General features: G+C 48.2%; 1 pseudogene across 1 annotated transcript in view; it reads right to left on the bottom strand.

The window, feature by feature from the left end:
• Positions 1-16,510, bottom strand: part of LOC146055567 (ephrin type-B receptor 2-like) — a 73,517-nt pseudogene that overhangs the window by 25,558 nt on the left and 31,449 nt on the right. The window contains exon 3 of the transcript XR_014468767.1: positions 15,874-16,209. The product of XR_014468767.1 is annotated as an ephrin type-B receptor 2-like (transcript). The remainder of the gene's footprint in view (positions 1-15,873; positions 16,210-16,510) is intronic.

Below are 16,510 nucleotides of genomic sequence, written 5' to 3'. Positions count from 1 at the left end.
TGTGTGTGTGTGTTTGTGTATATATAGATATATATACATAAACCATTGTCCACCATTGCAGTATTCCAAGCACTCCTCTCTGCTAGGCCCCATTCACCTGTGTGTGTGTGTTTGTGTATATATAGATATATATACATAAACCATTGTCCACCATTGCAGTATTCCAAGCACTCCTCTCTGCTAGGCCCCATTCACCTGTGTGTGTGTGTTTGTGTATATATAGATATATATACATAAACCATTGTCCACCATTGCAGTATTCCATGCACTCCTCTCTGCTAGGCCCCATTCACCTGTGTGTGTGAATAGCAATCTGCACAATAAAATGTATAGTGGTTTTCATAAAAGTTTATTAACATTTTAAATACTTAAAACATAAGAACTAGGTAAACTGGTAACTATAACTATAAAAATTTAAATATGAAACAAAACATGGGTATAACTATAACAACTAAAATGGTTTTATCTTTTTACAGTCCCAATGTCCAACGCAAAGGAACAAGAGTTTTTGGAAGGGTTTATTGAAAAATATCGTACACACGAATGCCTGTGGAGAACCAAATCCAAGGAGTATTCAAACAAAATTAAAAGAAACCAAGCCTTGGAGGAGTTGGCACGCTACAGTCTTCCATTTCATCCAGAGGCCAATGTTGAATGGGTGAGGAAACGCATCCAGAATATGCGCACGGTGTTCTTAAAGGAACACAAGAAGATGGAGGCTGCAAAGAAGTCTGGTGCTGGAGTCGACGAGATGTATCAAACATCGCTCTGGTACTATGACCGGTTGACATTCACCCTCAGCCAGGAGTCGATGAGGACAGGAGTAGTCCTTATGGTCGAACAGGAAAACCAAGAAGTCACGGCGCAGGAGGAGGAGGAGAATTCGCAGTCTGCATCGGTGAGTCTATTTTTTTGGCTATCTAATTGATTCCTCCTGCCAATCCACAGCGCCCTCCCCATTAAAGTAGGCCATGTACTCTTCCCTCACCTGTTTGGCTCGTGCACTCCCTGTGTAGCGTTGTGTTGGGGTTTGCAAGGAGGATATCTGCACTACCTCCTCTGGCAGTTCTTGGTCTTCTTGGAGTGCTGTGCCTGTAGCCCTTTGCTGTGTGGCTTTTCTGCGGAGCAAATTGTGCAGGACACAGCACGCCGTGACAACCCAGTCAATTTTGTCCACCCTCAGGTTAATGGCAGTGTGAAAAATGCGAAACCGGCTTGCCAGGATGCCAAAAGCATTTTCCACAACACGCCGTGCCCTGGATAGCCTGTAGTTAAAGATCCTTTTGTCATGGTTCAGGCCCCTTTGCGCATATGGCTTCATGACATGCTCGTGCAGGCCAAAAGCCTCGTCAGCCACAAAAACAAAGTTAAGCCCCTGTTTAGTTTCCTGGACAGACGGCAAGTGAAGGGTGTTCGCTATGAGCCTTTCGTAGAACTTTGTGTCCTTGAAAGTGCCACCATCCGATGCACGGCCATTCCTTCCTACATCCAGGAAGATAAACTCATAGTTGGCATTCACCACAGCCATTAGTACAATGCTAAAATAGCCCTTGTAATTAAAATAGTAGGAACCACTATTGATAGGCTGGGCTATGCGGACATGTTTGCCATCAATGGCTCCACCGCAATTTGGGAAGTTCCATCGCTGTTCAAACTCCTCTGCGATGACTTTCCATTCATTCACGCTGGTAGGGAACTGAAATTAGAAGTAAATAGAATTGATTAGTAAACATGTTCAATTTTTTTACAGCTTGGTGACTACCCACCTGCAACCCCAGACCTATCTGTCCTATCTGAGAATGCATGCACATCTAACGAAGTTCCTACTCCGGCACGCACTCCGCCACCCACCCTGGAACCCACTCCACCACTCCCCCGTGCCAAAAAAATGCGTGGCAAAGGAAAAAAAGGAGAAGCAGCGGCACATGAAGAATTTATGATGCGGGCACATCAAGTCCTGCAAAGAAACCCGGACAAACATGACAACTACTTCACTTATGTGGCAGAGTGTGTTCGCAACATGGCTCCTGACCAGCAACTTACTTTTGAAAAGTTATGCATGGAGTTGGTGTATAATGGCAGTTTAGGGTATCTCAACAGTGGCACTAAAATAGTTGGCATTGGTAGTGCACCAGACACACCACTGTCATTAGAATCACCAGTGCCTACTCCGCCTGCCACCGTAGCAGGCCAGTCGAGCACAATTCCAACACATACCCAGTCAACACCTACACAGCCTTCTCAACCCCCCCAGTACCGTCAATTCTACAGTTCTTTACTGATAGAAGATCCAGAGTGTCCTGTTTTTGAGGATCTGTCTTAAAAAATAGGCTACTTTATCATTTACCATCGACATGGTCTCAGCTGCAGGTATGTGATGGCCACTGCTCACATGGCGTATGGCGCACATCAATGGGGCCGGGACCATTGCATCTGCGCCATGCGCCATGTGGGCCGCAGCCTTTACATATCTGCAGCAGACATCCTCTGCCACACAAGGGCCACAGTGTGTATTTTTGTTTATTTATATGCTGCTACCTGTACCTGCATTACCAGAGGGAGAACAGGATTCTCCTCAATCTGGATAGCAAACTCCATTTATTGCCCTTTTTTCTTTGCCAATAGTATGGGGTACTGTGCGGCAGACATGGTCTCGGCTGCAGGTATGTGATGGCCACTGCTCACATGGCGTATGGCGCACATCAATGGGGCGGGGGCCATTGCATCTGCGCCATGCGCCATGTGGGCCGCAGCCTTTACATATCTGCAGCAGACATCCTCTGCCGCACAGTACCTTATCCCTACTGTTGTAAGGGCATGTTCCAGAAGTTACCAGAGTGTGTTTTGTCTTGGTTTTCTACATATATGCTGCTACCTGTACCTGCATTACCAGAGGGAGAACAGGATTCTCCTCAATCTGGATAGCAAACTCCATTTATTGCCCTTTTTTCTTTGCCAATAGTATGGGGTACTGTGCCGAAGACATGGTCTCAGCTGCAGGTATGTGATGGCCACTGCTCACATGGTGTATGGCGCACATCAATGGGGCGGGGGCCATTGCATCTGCGCCATGCGCCATGTGGGCCGCAGCCTTTACATATCTGCAGCAGACATCCTCTGCCACACAGTACCTTATCCCTACTGTTGTAAGTGCCTGTTCCAGAAGTTACCAGAGTGTGTTTTTTGTTTTTTTATATGCTGCTACCTGTACCTGCATTACCAGAGGGAGAACAGGATTCTCCTCAATCTGGATAGCAAACTCCATTTATTGCCCTTTTGTCTTTACCAATAGTATGGGGTACTGTGCGGCAGACATGGTCTCAGCTGCAGGTATGTGATGGCCACTGCTCACATGGCGTATGGCGCACATCAATGGGGCCGGGACCATTGCATCTGCGCCATGCGCCATGTGGGCCGCAGCCTTTACTTATCTGCGGCAGACATCCTCTGCCACACAGTAGCCCGTACTTATTGGGAAAGTTTAAACTGGGTCATACATACTTAAATCTTTATATATAGTGTGTGTTTTTGTACAATATCTTTTATATATGGTATTATAATATATTTTTGTTGACACAATCTATTTACTATTTTACATGTTTTAACCATGAAAGGCCTAAAAAACCTGTTTCTGTCCTAGGCCTAAATTATAAATAAAAATATTTTGTTTGCACAATAAAGTGTACAGTGTATATTTCATCCTTACCTTGCAATACTGGTACTGCAGCACCTTCACAATGGCTTTGCAGGTCTCCGGGATGATGAGGCCCAAAGCTTGCGGGGAGATGAGGGATCCAAACTTTAGGTCAGCAAGAGACCGTCCTGTCGCCAGAAACCTCAGGGTGACCACCAGCCGTTCCTCAGCAGGGATAGCCATGCGATACTTGGTATCCTGCTTCTCGATGTGGGGAGTCACCAGACGCAGCAATTCCTGGAATGTGGCATCATCCATCCTCAAGAAGTTACGGAAATCGTCTGGGTTATTCTCCCTGATGTCCCTGAGCAGTGGCATGTGCGAACGAGTCTGACGCTGAAGTAGCCACTGCTTTGTCCAGCATGATCTTTCTCTCCTGCGCTGGGCTCTCTGACGCCTGAGCTTCAAAACTGCATAATAGAGCAGGTACTGTTGCTGGTGACTACCCATCACTGCATTCTCCATAGTGCAGGGTTAAAAGACACTTTGTAATGGCAGGCAAAACAAAGTAATGTGTAAATAGCTATGTCCAGCGTTCAGCAGGTATAAACCAAGCCTCACTAGTAACAAAGCAGAAATACACTGGTTTAAAATGGCTGCTGCTATTCCTATCCCCCTCTGCTAGTCCTCCCCCTCTGCTAGTCCAGCCCCTTCATTCAAATTTCAAAGGCCCATCTGACGACGGTCGCATGTGTTCTTGCAAAAAAACCAAAAACCAGCGATCCGACCGTCTTAACGACCATCGCGGGCGCATCGGGATCGGATCTAGATCGTTCCGCAAAAAAACACAATTTTTGCTAATCGTTTGCTGGGGACTGCCTGGGAGCTCCCGGGAAGTCCAAGGGAAATCGTTCCATGGTCGTCTATCGGTCGTGAACGACGGTGGTCGTCCTGGTGTGTACCCCACATAACACACTCTGAACGTGATACTCCTACAATTAGCAACAAACTGCAACTTTCTTTCTCAATTAGGAAGGTGGCCTGGTAATCTCTGCCCACTGATCTCAATAGGCAGGTGGCCTGGTAATCTCTGCCCACTGATCTCAATAGGCAGGTGGCCTGGTAATCTCTGCCCACTGATCTCAATTAGGCAGGTGGCCTGGTAATCTCTGCCCACTGATCTCAATAGGCAGGTGGCCTGGTAATCTCTGCCCACTGATCTCAATTAGGCAGGTGGCCTGGTAATCTCTGCCCACTGATCTCAATAGGCAGGTGGCCTGGTAATCTCTGCCCACTGATCTCAATTAGGCAGGTGGCCTGGTAATCTCTGCCCACTGATCTCAATAGGCAGGTGGCCTGGTAATCTCTGCCCACTGATCTCAATTAGGCAGGTGGCCTGGTAATCTCTGCCCACTGATCTCAATTAGGCAGGTGGCCTGGTAATCTCTGCCCACTGATCTCAATTAGGCAGGTGGCCTGGTAATCTCTGCCCACTGATCTCAATAGGCAGGTGGCCTGGTAATCTCTGCCCACTGATCTCAATAGGCACAAATATTCTCTGTTTAATCAGATGATGATTTGCCACATACCTGACTACATAGGTAATCACCGAATGTTCACAAATGTGCAATATGTATATGGACAATGGTAGATAAACGGCTGTACACTCGTCAAATATAACTGCCTCTCACAGTAAATAGTCCGCTATTCCAAAAGAGTGCATGTCAGATATCAATTGATTAATATAGCACCTGTCCACCTGCACTCGCAACCGCCGGCAGTCTTAACAGGCACACCACTATATGCACAGGAGGGCAGAACAACAAATCAGCTATTTTAAAATGAAGAGACTTGAAAAGGACCGTTGTCCTACTCCGAGCCAGCGGCAGCCTGTATGACGGCTAGCCGTGGACTCAGGAGGGGTCCGGTTACCAGTTACAGCCAGCAGAACGGAGATGAACAGCGGGTCACGTGAGCACCCACGTGATCGGCTCTTGCACATTTGTGAACATTCAGTGATTACCTATGTAGTCAGGTATGTGGCAAATCATCATCTGATTAAACAGTGAATATTTGTGCCTATTGAGATCAGTGGGCAGAGATTACCAGGCCACCTGCCTATTGAGATCAGTGGGCAGAGATTACCAGGCCACCTGCCTATTGAGATCAGTGGGCAGAGATAACCAGGCCACCTGCCTAATAAAATCAGTGGGCAGAGATTACCAGGCCACCTGCCTATTGAGATCAGTGGGCAGAGATTACAAGGCCACCTGCCTAATTGAGATCAGTGGGCAGAGATTACCAGGCCACCTGCCTAATTGAGATCAGTGGGCAGAGATTACCAGGCCACCTGCCTATTGAGATCAGTGGGCAGAGATTACCAGGCCACCTGCCTAATTGAGATCAGTGGGCAGAGATTACCAGGCCACCTTCCTAATTGAGAAAGAAAGTTGCAGTTTGTTGCTAATTGTAGGAGTATCACCTTCAGAGTGTGTTACTGATTGACAGATTGATACAATTTTACCATCCAACATGTGCAATTACACAGAGTATAACAAGGGCAATATGTGCAGTTTCTTCACATAGGGAGAATTGGATCGAGGCAGATATTGTATATATGTAAATATAGATTGGTGGAAATACTTTGGTTGTCTGTTTATGTCATTTTCTTTGACCAATGATTAGACCCTTATCACTTATTTAAGTGACACCCACAACATCAATGGTGTATGATTGATGGGGTATATGATGGTCATCCTTTGGAAGAAATTTGACAGACAGGCGGGGTATTAATGATACCAGTATGTATTTTGTAGAATATATATTTGCAGGAAATATGTATAACAAAAGCACACAGCAATGTGTTAGTTTATAGTATGTATCATTATTCTCTCACAATTTTGCATAGTATTTACATATAATTTAATTTATGCACAAGCAGATAAAAACCAAAAAACTATAAAAATACTAATTCCATCAGAATAATTTTAATAGGGGACTTAGAGTGCACCCCACCCGAGTTGCTTTCTCTCCCCCCGTGTCTTCCAGATAAACTTGTTACTCTGGGGTGCACCACTGAGCATCACATATAGAGCACAGAACCCAACTGGGTCAAGGCCACTAGGTCAGCCACCACAGTATAGGATGACAGGATGGGGGTGATGCAGATGTCGCAGTATAGGAGGTGGGAGTGATGCAGACCCCACAGTATAGGACGGGGGGTGGCGCAGACCCCGAAGTATAGCATGAAGGGGGGGGAGGGGCTGGCACAGACCTCGCAGTATAGGACGGGGGGTGGCGCAGACCCCGAAGTATAGGATGGGGGGGGGGGGGGCCTGGCACAGACCGCGCAGTATAGGATGGGGGAACGGGGGGAATGGCACAGACCCCGCAGTATAGGACGGGGGATGATGCAGCCCTATGGTATAGGATGGTGGGGGGGGGACGCAGACCCTGCAGGACAGGATGGGTGTGACGCGGACCCCACAATATACGATGGTGGGGTGACGTAGCCCCCGCAGTCAGTGGCATAGCTAATGTAAGGCAGACCCTGCTGCCGCTTGGGGGAGCGAGCACCAGCGGAGTCTGTGTGGGCGCCGGCACCTGCCCGGCGAGCTGAGACAGGAGGAGAGTGAGCAGTGGTATACTAGCTCAGCAGCTGCATCATACTAATAGGCTGGGCCTGTAGGGGGAGCACCTCCTCTCAGGCTGCTCATTGCCATACACGGAGTGGAGAGGAGACCAGTGCTAGCGGTGCTGGCCTGAGTGTTAATCCCCTCGATACTGGCACACTTCTGTGCGGGAGCCGATGGGTAAGCAATAACAACCTAATGTATTGCAGTTGGATCTGCATGAGCATGAGGTTGTGGAGAGGTAAATTATTTATTTATTAACAGTTTCTTATATAGCGCACACATATTCCGCAGCGCTGTACAGAGACTATTATTACCAGTTATTATATAGCGCACACATATTCCGCAGCGCTGTACAGAGACTATTATTACCAGTTATTCTATAGCGCACACATATTCCGCAGCGATGTACAGAGATTATTATTACCAGTTATTATATAGCGCACACATATTCCGCAGCGCTGTACAGACTATTATTACCAGTTATTATATAGCGCACACATATTCTGCAGCGCTGTACAGAGACTATTATTACCAGTTATTATATAGCGCACACATATTCCATAGCGCTGTACAGAGATTATTACCAGTTATTATATAGTGCACACATATTCCACAGCGCTGTACAGAGACTATTATTACCAGTTATTATATAGCGCACACATATTCTGCAGCGCTGTACAGAGACTATTATTACCAGTTATTATATAGCACACACATATTCCACAGCGCTGTACAGAGACTATTATTACCAGTTATTATATAGCGCACACACATTCCGCAGCGCTGTACAGAGACTATTATTACCAGTTATTATATAGCGCACACATATTCCGCAGCGCTGTACAGAGACTATTATCACCAGTTCTTATATAGCACACATATATTCCACAGCGCTGTACAGAGATTATTATTACCAGTTATTATATAGCGCACACATATTCCGCAGCGCTGTACAGAGACTATTATTACCAGTTATTATATAGCGCACACATATTCCGCAGCGCTGTACAGAGACTATTATTACCAGTTATTATATAGCGCACACATATTCCACAGCGCTGTACAGAGAATATTATTACCAGTTATTATATAGCGCACACATATTCTGCAGCGCTGTACAGAGAATATTATTACCAGTTATTATATAGCGCACACATATTCCGCAGCGCTGTACAGAGAATATTATTACCAGTTATTATATAGCACACACATATTCCGCAGCGCTGTACAGAGACTATTATTACCAGTTATTATATAGTGCACACATATTCCGCAGCAATGTACAGAGAATATTATTACCAGTTATTATATAGCGCACATATATTACACAGCGCTGTACAGAGAATATTATTACCAGTTATTTATATAGTGCACACATATTCCACAGCGCTGTACAGAGATTATTATTACCAGCTATTATATAGCGCACACATATTCCACAGCGCTGTACAGAGATTATTATTACCAGTTATTATATAGCGCACACATATTCCGCAGCACTGTACAGAGACTATTATCACCAGTTATTATATAGCACAAACATATTCCACAGCGCTGTACAGAGACTATTATTACCAGTTATTATATAGCGCACACATATTCCGCAGCGCTGTACAGAGATTATTACCAGTTATTATATAGCACACACATATTCCGCAGCGCTGTACAGAGAATATTATTACCAGTTATTATATAGCGCACACATATTCCACAGTGCTGTACAGAGACTATTATTACCAGTTATTACAGTATATAGCACACATATTCCGCAGCGCTGTACAGAGAATATTATTACCAGTTATTATATAGCGCACACATATTCCGCAGCACGGTACAGAGACTATTATTACCAGTTATTATATAGCGCACACATATTCCGCAGCGCTGTACAGTGACTATTATTACCAGTTATTATATAGCGCACACATATTCCGCAGCGCTGTACAGAGACTATTATTACCAGTTATTATATAGCGCACACATATTCCACAGCGCTGTACTGAGAATATTATTACCAGTTATTATATAGCGCACACATATTCCGCAGCGCTGTACAGAGAATATTATTACCAGTTATTATATAGCGCACACATATTCCACATCGCTGTACAGAGACTATTATTACCAGTTATTATATAGCGCACACATACTCCACAGCGCTGTACAGAGAATATTATTACCAGTTATTATATAGCGCACACATATTCCGCAGCGCTGTACAGAGACTAATATTACCAGTTATTATATAGCGAACACATATTCCGCAGCGCTGTACAGAGAATATTATTACCAGTTATTATATAGCGCACACATATTCCACAGCGCTGTACAGAGACTATTATTACCAGTTATTATATAGCGAACACATATTCCACAGCGCTGTACAGAGACTATTATTACCAGCTATTATATAGCGCACACATATTCCGCAGCGCTGTACAGAGATTATAACTCTACCCATACACACACACCCCACAGCCTATAACCCTAACCATACACACACATCCCGCAGCCTATAACCCTAACCACACACACACACACCGCAGCCTATAACCCTAACCATGCACACACATCCCACAGCCTATAACCCTAACCATACACACACATCCCGCAGCCTATAACCCTAATCATACACACACATCCCGCAGCCTATAACCCTAACCATACACACACATCCCGCAGCCTATAACCCTAACCATACACACACATCCCGCAGCCTATAACCCTAACCATGCACACACACACACCCCGCAGCCTATAACCCAAACCATACACACCCCCCCCCTGCAGCCTATAACCCAAACCATACACGCACAAACCCCGCAGCCTATAACCCTAACCATACACACACACCCCGCAGCCTATAACCCTAACCATACACACACCCCGAAGCCTATAACCCTAACCATGCACACACACACCCCGCAGCTTATAAACCTAACCATACACACACCCCGAAGCCTATAACCCTAACCATGCACACACACACCCCGAAGCTTATAAACCTAACCATACACACACCCCGCAGCCTAACCCTAACCGTACACACACCCCGCAGCCTATAACCCTAACCACACACACACCCCGCAGTCTATAACCCTAACCATACACACACCCCGCAGCCTATAACCCTAACCATACACACACCCCGCAGCCTATAACCCTAACCATACACACACCCCGCAGCCTATAACCCTAACCATACACACACACCCCGCAGCCTATAACCCTAACCATACACACACACCCCGCAGCCTATAACCCTAACCATATACACACCCCGCAGCCTATAACCCTAACTATACACACACCCCGCAGCCTATAACCCTAACCATACACACACCCCGCAGTCTATAACCCTAACCATACACACACCCCGCAGCCTATAACCCTAACCGTACACACCCCCCGCAGCCTATAACCCTAACCATACACACACCCCGCAGTCTATAACCCTAACCATACACACACCCCGCAGCCTATAACCCTAACCATACACACACCCCGCAGCCTATAACCCTAACCATACACACACCCCGCAGCCTATAACCCTAACCATACACACACACCCCGCAGCCTATAACCCTAACCATACACACACACCCCGCAGCCTATAACCCTAACCATACACACACCCCGCAGCCTATAACCCTAACCATATACACACCCCGCAGCCTATAACCCTAACTTTACACACACCCCGCAGCCTATAACCCTAACTATACACACACCGCAGCCTATAAACCTAACCATACACACACACACACCCTGCAGCCTATAACCCTAACCATACACACACCCCGCAGCCTATAACCCTAACCACACACACACCCCGCAGCCTATAACCCTAACCATACACACACACCCCGCAGCCTATAACACTAACCATACACACACCCTGCAGCCTATAACCCTAACCATACACACACCCCGCAGCCTATAACCCTAACCATACACACACCCCCCACAGCCTATAACCCTAACCATACACACACCCCGCAGCCTATAACCCTAACCATACACACACCCCCCGCAGCCTTTAACACTAACCATACCCCCCCCCCCCGCAGCCTATAACCCTAACCATACACACACCCCCCACAGCCTATAACCCTAACCATACACACACCCCGCAGCCTATAACACTAACCATACACACACCCCGCAGCCTATAACACTAACCATACCCCCCCCCCCCGCAGCCTATAACCCTAACCATACACACACCCCCCACAGCCTATAACCCTAACCATACACACACCCCGCAGCCTATAACACTAACCATACACACACCCTGCAGTCTATAACCCTAACCATACACACACAGCCCGCAGCCTATAACCCTAACCGTACACACACCCCGCAGTCTATAACCCTAACCATACACACACACACCCCGCAGCCTATAACACTAACCATACCCCCCCCCCCCGCAGCCTGTAACACTAACCATACCCCCCCCCCCTCGCAGCCTATAACCCTAACCATACACACACCCCCCACAGCCTATAACCCTAACCATACACACACCCCGCAGCCTATAACCCTAACTATACACACACCGCAGCCTATAACCCTAACCATACACACACACCCCCCGCAGCCTAACCCTAACCATACACACACCCCGCAGCCTATAACCCTAACTATACACAGCCCGCAGCCTATAACCCTAAACACACACACATCCCACAGCCTATAACCCTAACCATGCACACACCCCGCAGCCTATAACCCTAACCACACACACACACCCCGCAGCCTATAACCCTAACCATGCACACACCCCGCAGCCTATAACCCTAACCACACACACACCCCGCAGCCTATAACCCTAACCATACACACCCCCCGCAGCCTAAACCCTAACCATACACACACCCCGCAGCCTATAACCCTAACCACACACACACCCCGCAGCCTATAACCCTAACCATACACACACCCCACAGCCTATAACCCTAACCATGCACACACAAACCCCGCAGCCTATAACCCTAACCATACACACACCCCGCAGCCTATAACCCTAACCATGCACACACAAACCCCGCAGCCTATAACCCTAACCATACACACACCCCACAGCCTATAACCCTAACCATACACACACCCCGCAGCCTATAACACTAACCATACACACACCCCGCAGCCTATAACCCTAACCATACACACACCCCGCAGCCTATAACCCTAACCATACACACACACACACACCGCAGCCTATAACCCTAACCATACACACACCCTGCAGCCTATAACCCTAACCATACACACACCCTGCAGTCTATAACCCTAGCCACACACACACAAACCCCGCAGCCTATAACCCTAACCATACACACACCCCACAGCCTATAACCCTAACCATACACACACACACCCCGCAGCCTATAACCCTAACCATACACACACACCCTGCAGCCTATAACCCTAACCACACACATACCCCGCAGTCTATAACCCTAACCATTCACACACCCCGCAGCCTATAACCCTAACCATACACACACCCCGCAGCCTATAACCCTAACCGTACACACACACCGCAGCCTATAACCCTAACCACACACATACCCCGCAGTCTATAACCCTAACCATACACACACCCTGCAGTCTATAACCCTAGCCACACACACACCCCGCAGCCTATAACCCTAACCATACACACACCCCGCAGCTTATAAACCTAACCATACACACACCCCGCAGCCTATAACCCTAACCATACACACACAGCCGGCAGCCTATAACCCTAACCATACACACACCCCGCAGCCTATAACCCTAACCATACACACACACCCCGCAGCCTATAACCCTAACCACACACATACCCCGCAGCCTATAACCCTAACCATACACACACCCCGCAGCCTATAACCCTAACCATACACACACCCCGCAGCCTATAACCCTAACCATACACACACCCCCCAGCCTATAACCCTAACCATACACACACCCCGCAGCCTATAACCCTAACCGTACACACACACCGCAGCCTGTAACCCTAACCATACACACACACCCCGCAGCCTATAACCCTAACCATACACACACACCCCGCAGCTTATAACCCTAACCACACACATACCCCGCAGTCTATAACCCTAACCATTCACACACCCCGCAGCCTATAACCCTAACCATACACACACCCCGCAGCCTATAACCCTAACCGTACACACACACCGCAGCCTGTAACCCTAACCATACACACACCCCGCAGCCTATAACCATAACAATACACACACCCCGCAGCCTATAACAATAACCGTACACACACCCCGCAGCCTATAACCCTAACCATACACACACCCCGCAGCCTATAACCCTAACCATACACACACCCCGCAGCCTATAACCCTAACCATACACACACACCGCAGCCTATAACCCTAACCATACACACACCCTGCAGTCTATAACCCTAACCATACACACACCCCACAGCCTATAACCCTAACCATACACATACCCCGCAGTCTATAACATTAACCATACACACACACCCCGCAGCCTATAACCCTAACCATACACACACACCGCAGTCTATAACCCTAACCATACACACACCCCGCAGTCTATAACCCTAACCATGCACACACATCCCGCAGCCTATAACCCTAACCATACACACACATCCCGCAGAATATAACCCTAACCATACACACACATCCCGCAGCCTATAACCCTAACCATACACACACCCCGCAGCCTATAACCCTAACCATACACACACCCCGCAGCCTATAACCCTAACCATACACACACATCCCGCAGCCTATAACCCTAACCATACACACACCCTGCAGCCTATAACCCTAACCATACACACACACCCCGCAGCATATAACCATAACAATACACACACCCCGCAGCCTATAATAATAACCGTACACACACCCCGCAGCCTATAACCCTAACCATACACACACCCCGCAGCCTATAACCCTAACCATACACACACCCCGCAGCCTATAACCCTAACCATACACACACACCGCAGCCTATAACCCTAACCATACACACACCCTGCAGTCTATAACCCTAACCATACACACACCCCACAGCCTATAACCCTAACCATACACATACCCCGCAGTCTATAACATTAACCATACACACACCCCGCAGTCTATAACCCTAACCATACACACACCCCGCAGCCTATAACCCTAACCATACACACACCCCGCAGTCTATAACCCTAACCATACACACACCCCGCAGTCTATAACCCTAACCGTACACACACCCCGCAGTCTATAACCATAACCGTACACACACCCGCAGTCTATAACCCTAACCATACACACACCCCGCAGCTTATAACCCTAACCGTACACACACCCCTCAGCCTATAACCCTAACCATACACACCCCCCGCAGCCTATAACCCTAACTATACACACACCCCGCAGCCTATAACCCTAACCACACACACCGCAGCCTATAACCCTAACCATACACACATCCCGCAGCCTATAACCCTAACCATACACACACATCCCGCAGAATATAACCCTAACCATACACACACATCCCGCAGCCTATAACCCAAACCATACACACACATCCCGCAGCCTATAACCCTAACCATACACACACCCCGCAGCCTATAACCCTAACTATACACACACAGCCCGCAGCCTATAACCCTAACCATACACACACCCCGCAGCCTATAACCCTAACCATACACACACCCCACAGCCTATAACCCTAACCACATACACACACACAGCCCGCAGCCTATCGTGCTCTGCACTCTCACACGTTCCTATATGCGGAGCACAAGATACACACACCAGATACGGGTCTGTCAGCTCCGCAGGGAAGCAGCACAACTACTGACTGTACACCTACCGCGCTCTGCACTCTCACACGTTCCTATATGTGCCAGCCATTGACAACACTGCGCTGCTTTCCTCTGTATACAGATAGCGCTACACCGCACCAGCCTATCACTGCACCAGCCATGTACACTACACCAGCCTATCACTGCCGCAGCCATGTACACTGCACCAGCCTATCACTGCCACAGCCATGTACACTACACCAGCCTATCACTACACCAGCCTATCACTACACCAGCCATGTACACTACACCAGCCATGTACACTACACCAGCCTATCACTGCCACAGCCATCTACACTGCACCAGCCTTTCACTGCACCAGCCATGTACACTACACCAGCCTATCACTGCCACAGCCATGTACACTACACCAGCCTATCACTGCCGCAGCCATGTACACTGCACCAGCCTATCACTGCCACAGCCATGTACACTACACCAGCCTATCACTACACCAGCCTATCACTACACCAGCCTATCACTGCACCAGCCTATCACTGCCGCAGCCATGTACACTACACCAGCCTATCACTGCCGCAGCCATGTACACTACACCAGCCTATCACTGCACCAGCCATGTACACTACACCAGCCTATCACTACACCAGCCTATCACTGCCGCAGCCATGTACACTGCACCAGCCTATCACTGCCACAGTCATGTACACTACACCAGCCTATCACTGCCACAGTCATGTACACTACACCAGCCTATCACTGCACCAGCCATGTACACTCACCTGCCTGATTGGTGGTGATATTGACAGAGGCGAACTGTGGCGAGTATGGGCTCTGGTCGGTAACTCCATTCACAGCCTGGATCTCGAATGTGTACTGAGTGTGAGCCAGCAGGTCGCTGATATATACCCTGGGCTCCGCCAGACCCAGCTGGCGTGGGGCAAACTGTACATTATCTCCACAACGAGTGCAAGCTCCTCGCCCCGATCCACAGCTCTTGCAGATGATGTTGTAGACAAGATCCTCGCGGCCTCCTGAGTCTCTCGGTGAAGACCACTCTAACATGAGGGAGGTCTCGTTCACGCTGGAGATGACATTCTGCGGTGAGGAAGGCGTGGCTGAGGAAAAGAAGGGAGGCACCTATCAGGTGTGTCACAGGTACAGAATACATAGCGGTGTGGGGAGAGGGGGCGTGGCTGAGGAAAAGAAGGGAGGCACCTATCAGGTGTGTCACAGGTACAGAATACATAGCGGTGTGGGGAGAGGGGGCGTGGCTGAGGAGGGAGGCACCTATCAGGTATGTCACAGGTACAGTATACAGAATACATAGCGGTGTGGGGAGAGGGGGCGTGGCTGAGGAGGGAGGCCCCTATCAGGTGTGTCACAGGTACAGTATACAGAATACATAGCGGTGTGGGG

The sequence above is a fragment of the Crinia signifera genome, unplaced genomic scaffold, assembly GCF_055691185.1.
Source record: "Crinia signifera unplaced genomic scaffold, ASM5569118v1 HAP2_SCAFFOLD_488, whole genome shotgun sequence".
Lineage (NCBI taxonomy): Eukaryota > Metazoa > Chordata > Amphibia > Anura > Myobatrachidae > Crinia > Crinia signifera.
The sequence above is the reverse complement of the archived record's forward strand: the minus strand, read 5'-3'. Positions and strand labels throughout refer to the sequence as shown.